The following is a 6,159-nucleotide window of genomic DNA, read 5'->3' as shown; positions in this document are numbered from 1 at the left end:
GACCCATATACTATTACTACCAACTAATTTTTTTTAAGTAATCTAAACATTGGAAAAAGATGTGCACAAGGTCAACAATGAAATTGCACACTTTCTCACATATCATTGATCAAGTGAGGGGGTGTTATATCATAAATGTCCATTTTTCAATTGTCAAATTTCAAAAGGGTTTCCTTTGTTCACCCGAAATTGTACTGGGGCAATGTAGGGAACCCTCTCTCTCTAAACACTACCAACAAAAAAAAATTATAATGCAAAACAAACTGTTTGTGATGTTCGAAAGGAAAAAGTAGCATAGAAAAGTAAAATCCAATTAGGGAAAAGATTGTAATCACTATAAAATGGAAATATGGGGTTGTATAGATTATTTATTTAGAATTTGACGTCATCTTGTAATTTATTTTCTAAAGTTTTTTAAGTTAGAAATATAAAATGGTGGATCGAGTTTTCCTTCCACCACGATGAATGGAGAAGTCTTGAGATGGCGTTGACAGGATATTGCACAAGGGGTGGTGATATTATCGATCATTCATAAATATGGCAGAGAAGTACAAACATTAATGGTTGTAGAATTCCTTCAACCATTAATGAGATGGTTGTACGACCCTAAAAGTGTTTTTATTAAATAAGGAGAGGATTCTCAAGTGTGGAGGGGATCCCATTATGAGATGTGGCAAAATAGTATTGTATGTAGGAGAGTAACGAGGTCATCTCATGTGAAGAGGACAAAGATAAACATAAAAATGATGACTTCCATAAAAATAAAATAAAAACATAAAAGTGATGACATATCCTAAAAAGATATGCCATCATCTAGATATGCGATCTAGAGAACCTCTTCCTTAAAAATAATTGAAAGTAATTTATCATTACGTCATTGTCAAAGGTTTCATTGTCTTGCATATTTAAGTACACTTGTGAAAGTAGTATTTGAATTTATTTTTTTTTTGGTACAAATGAATTCTATTCATATAGAAGAGATGTGTTACACGAAATTTTAAAAACATCTAAATTCATAAACCAATGAGTAAAATATGGCCTTATCTTACATGTCGTCGACGAGACCTTTCAGACAAGAAAATGGACACAATCATTAATATCCCTAGAAATGAAGTTAAGAGTCCAGCTAACAAAACAATAAAATATATTAAATCTATTATTCACACTTAATAGAGCCATTGTAGGCATTGGACCGTCGGATTTGACAATTTGGTTCATCACATGTGCTTCATTAATATTATTTGTCCCACCCATAATGTCCCTCATTATATTAAAATGATCATAAGATGGGGGTGTGTGGAGACCACAAGTGGGTACATTTTCTTTAGTAATGCATACCAAAACTAATTAAGAATGACAGATATACAAATCTGTATGGCCACATGCACCATCTTCCTTAGTCGTGTTTGGGAGAGATTAAAAATTATTTGACACCTTAAAGGATGTCAATAAGAAAATTCCTTATCTAATATAGTTCTACTTAAATTTTTTCATCGTATTTAGTAAATATATGTTGGTAGAAGGCACATCATATATATTCAATATATGCTCCCTTAATTTCTCTCTCCTCCCTCCTCATTAATGATGTGAGGCCTTCTATCGATAATCGATACCGCACCCAACTGTTATTTTTTTCTCTCTAATGAAGATCATGTTGATTTGAGTGTCCTTATCAAATAATTAGAGAAGGTAGGTGTCATAAGACATCAATCATAAAGGGCCCCACCTCCTATATGAGGTTTTCATATATAGCATTTTCTATTTATTCTTCTACTTTTGCTAAGTCTTCGAAAGTGGTAAGAGATTGTGCAAACAAATACTAAGGAAGGTACCAGTCAGGAGACTCAAACTCGAGACCTCCTGGTGAGCATGGGTATGAAGTACATCACAGCTCACCAACTGCACTAGGCAGATGTTGATAGGTAAACTTGAACTCTTGGCCCTAATTGATCATCAGTGAAACCTTTAATTTTCAGCTGTCCTATCTCAAATGAGCACTTGGATCTCCAATGCCATCAAAATTCGCAAAACTTCACTTAAATCTCTCATGTAAGATAGTATTGGGGAAGAAAAATAGGCATTCAGAATCAATCATTCGTTCTTCTATGTCCTTGACAGTTTTAAGGGCATGTTCAAGTTTCTCTACATTCTCCCTGAGTATCATAGTCTCAGTTTACTCAGTGTTTTGTTGAGGTGTAAGATGGGAGTTTAACACTTGACCTTCTTGCTTTGATATCATGTTCATTAACGTTTCACCTTAAAGCTCGAACTATTAGCGAAGGGTAGCGTCAATGCATACATCAACAAGGATTGATTAAAGACAGATAATACCGACCTACCGATTAGTATCGATCGATCCCGGTTTTGGTTTTGGTTTTGGTTTTGGGGACCTATAATGTAATTGGTGGGTTTTGTTCTTGTGCTTGAGATGTGCAAGAGCGATCAAGTCCCGACCCAAACCCGAATGTTGATAACCCTAAATTAGGCAGACCAATGGGAGATAGGGGTGGTCCATGTACAATGGTAGAGAGGATCTAGAGTAGATAATGTGCTTTCCTTTCTGCTTTTGCCTTTTTTCGTTTTTTATTTTTAATTTTTGTCCAGATCTTTTAAGGAGATCAATAGAAGTCATTTACTTGGACACTAAGAATTCAACTAGGAATATCTTTATTTTGTCAAAATCTTATAAAAGGTTCCGGGTTATTCACCTATAACTTGTTCTTCAAGACTTCCAAATTCAAATAAAAAATAAAGAATAAAAACCCTTGCAATAACTTTCCCAAGTGTTGGGGGGGGGGGGGGGTGTAAGATTGTAAGAACTTCATTGCAAACAAAATAACAAATGACAAATGTTTGTGCTATTACCATTGTCCCTGCAGGAAGAACCCTGATTGATGCTCATGATATGTTTCTGGGATTATTATTCTCTTTAATTCCTAAAGTGTGGCAGTGCGGCAGCTGTAAAACTGTAGATGTTGACACCTGGCAGCTGTCACATCCAACCGTCTGAATTCATTGATATGGATCGTTGGATGCGACAGTTGCCAGGTGCTGGGACAGTTGCCAAGTGTCGACATCTTCACCTAGCACTGCCGCACTCCTACACTTTAAGGAATTGAAGAGGATAATTTTCCATGTTTCTATTGCTCTTTCTCCTACTATTGTTTCTTCAACTCACCATAAAGAAAAAAAGAAAGCAACAGAGATCATGATATTTTTTTCTCAGTTTTGTGCTGATTTTTCGTTTCCTTTTTAACCTCTGCATTTCTCTTTCCTAATCATCCAATGAATTCTGTTTCAGAAAAAGAAAAAAAAAATCATCTCTGGTTTGGGCTATGGTTAAGTGATTGTTAAAAGGTTAAGGGTATGCTCTATTTTGCTGATTAATAAAATTAATTTTTTGGTTTTCTTTTTCAGAAAAAAAGTTATGTAATATATTCTCTGCTAGTGTGAATTTTCATGTTTAATGTATCTTTTCTCTTATATTTTTTCGGTTTTTTGGCGCGGTAATCTTGGTTGTATAATAAATTTATGGCTTGGTAGAATGCTAATAGAATAATTTGTAAATCTCAATTTTTGTTGTTATGTGTGTCTCGAAGGAGAAATTTTGTGAGGTTTGTAATGGTAGCGAAAGGCACGATATGACCCGATTCGATGCATCCACCCGACTTGGAGGAGTATTACCTTGCTTTATTGTCTTGTTGTGTAAGCCAAAGAGAGAAATGAGATTTGGACATTTTCATGTTAGGGTTTTCTAGGGAGATTTCTTGCTGCAAGTTTTGAGTAATCTTTAGACATTCTCATTATATTTTTCTTCCATCACATAATGAATCATCTTCAGCTTCACCCGTAGATGTAGCACATTTAATTGATGTGTGAACCACATTAAACCTCTATGTCATCTTTACTTGAATCTGTTTTGTTTCTTTGTATTTCTTGGTGTCTGCGTTAACATTTACCTTCTCCATTTCTCAGGTTTTCTATTTGTTCACGAGGGTGATTCTTTTTGAGGAATTCTTCTTTAGGTTGTTCAACAACATAGAAATCCCATTCTACTCATGCCCAACTTAGGATCGAACATGCACTTGCTTGAGCATAACATGACTACAACTTCACTTCATCTTCTCCTTAGGGTTATGTTTGGATGCCCAAAAATGAAAAGAAAATAAAAGAAAAAAGGGTTGATGTTCTCTGTGCCGCAGCGCAGCCTACACCTAGACACATGAGCTTGCCATTCAGGGGGCAGGGTGGTCATTTCGCCCACCACATCCGGCACAAAGAACATTTGGCCAAGAAAAAATTCAAAAAAAAAATTTGAATTTGAATTAATAGAGAGATAGACACATAAATCAATCATTGCATCATCAAGATTTTTGTCACAATTTTTTTTTCTTTTCTTTTCTTGGCATCCAAACAGAGCCTAGACGAGACGGGGCATCTGTCACCCAATAAATTCACTACATTTTCCTCAAGCCTCAAGGTGTCATGCGAGAGTAAATTAAGCTAGGGACCACCAATGAAGTACATGGATGTGTTAATTAATTTGAATTAATATTTTAAATTTTTTTTTTTTTTTTTTTTTTTTTTGGGTTGAAAGAAGATTCATTGAAAACCAGAGTCATTACAAGCAGTGGCCTCTTTCTCATAGAGATTTAGAAGCCCCAGAGTGTAAGAAAATTGTATTATGGTAGGTAGGAGTGAGTAGTTATGAATTAATGGTAGAGTAGTTATAAAAGATGTAGTTAACTAATGGATAAGTAGAGAAATTGTAGGAATAGTAATTAGTTCCTTAACTATTTATACGTGTATTTAAAGATCACAAGACTTGAATTTGCTGTATTAACAGTCGTCAACCTAAGGAGGGGCAAACCAGATTTCATTCTGGTTTCACATGGAACTCTAAGGAGGAAATTTCCAGATCTTTACAAGGAGATCAAGAGCAGTTGCTTACTTGGACACTTAATTCAAATAGGAACATGTTTATTTTGTCTTAATCTTATTTAGTATAACTAATCTGGCATTTAATCCGCACAGATCAAGCATTTGATTTGGTATAGGACATGTAGACAACTAAGAGATGAATAACGTAGTCATCTATGACTAGGCAACAGTTGTTCTTATTACAAACACAAATAATTTCAACTCGTGTGTAACTACCTTAATAACCAACTAACCCCAAATCCCCCCAAATCTTGTTAATTAAGATTTAGAAGTGAAATTAAGAGTGATGAGGTTTATGTCGATGCTCATGATATGCTTCTGTTGCTCCTTCTACCCTTGTTTCTTCAATTCAAATCCAAAAAAAGAAATAAGGGTATAAGAGGGAACACCAGATCGAGATCATATCATAATGATGGTTGAGGCACTAAGACACGATGAATGGCTGATTTAGGCCAATTTGAATCTGATTCAGATCGGAATCCATGGGTCGGAGTTGGACCAAATTGTCGTACTGTTACGCCTCCATACGAGGGTCATCAACGTTAGTCTCCTTGGTAAATGGGTGAAAACACAAGATACAAATAAGGAAGACAGATGGTGAATGCCCTCCAACGGGATGTACGAAGGGATGAGACTAAGTTATGGAAACAAATCAAGTAAGGGTATGCTTTATCACATGAGGGACGAAATCTTAGCTAACTTTCCTGAATCTGCCCACCTTGGCCCACCCAAAGTTAGCCTATACATTAATAATTGGATGTAATTAAAATTTCTCCCAATAACCCATTTATCCACAAACTCTCTCTCTCATTATGAGGAATCTATGCTAGAACCTCTAATAGAGTTTTGTTTGAATTAAGACAAATCAAATTAGTAATTACACAGAATTTGGCATTTAACCTGCATAGATTAAGGATATCTATTCGGTATAAGACATGTAGATAATTAAGAGATGAATACTGTAGTCATCTATGACTAGGCAACAGTTGTTCTTATTACAAACAAACACAAACAATTTCAACTCTTGTGAAACTACCCTAATAACCAACTAACCCCAAATCCCCCCAAATCTTGTTAATTAAGTTTAAGGGGTTTCGACCCCAGCTGTTATTATATAGTACTTATCCCTGTAATTACTATACCCTAGAAATAACTTTCCCTAGTGTTGGGTAAGTTTGCAAAAACTTCCTTGCAAACAAATGGCAAATGTTTATGGTC

Source organism: Telopea speciosissima, chromosome 5 (assembly GCF_018873765.1).
Source record: "Telopea speciosissima isolate NSW1024214 ecotype Mountain lineage chromosome 5, Tspe_v1, whole genome shotgun sequence".
NCBI classification, from domain to species: domain Eukaryota; kingdom Viridiplantae; phylum Streptophyta; class Magnoliopsida; order Proteales; family Proteaceae; genus Telopea; species Telopea speciosissima.
This window is presented reverse-complemented; position numbering follows the sequence as displayed.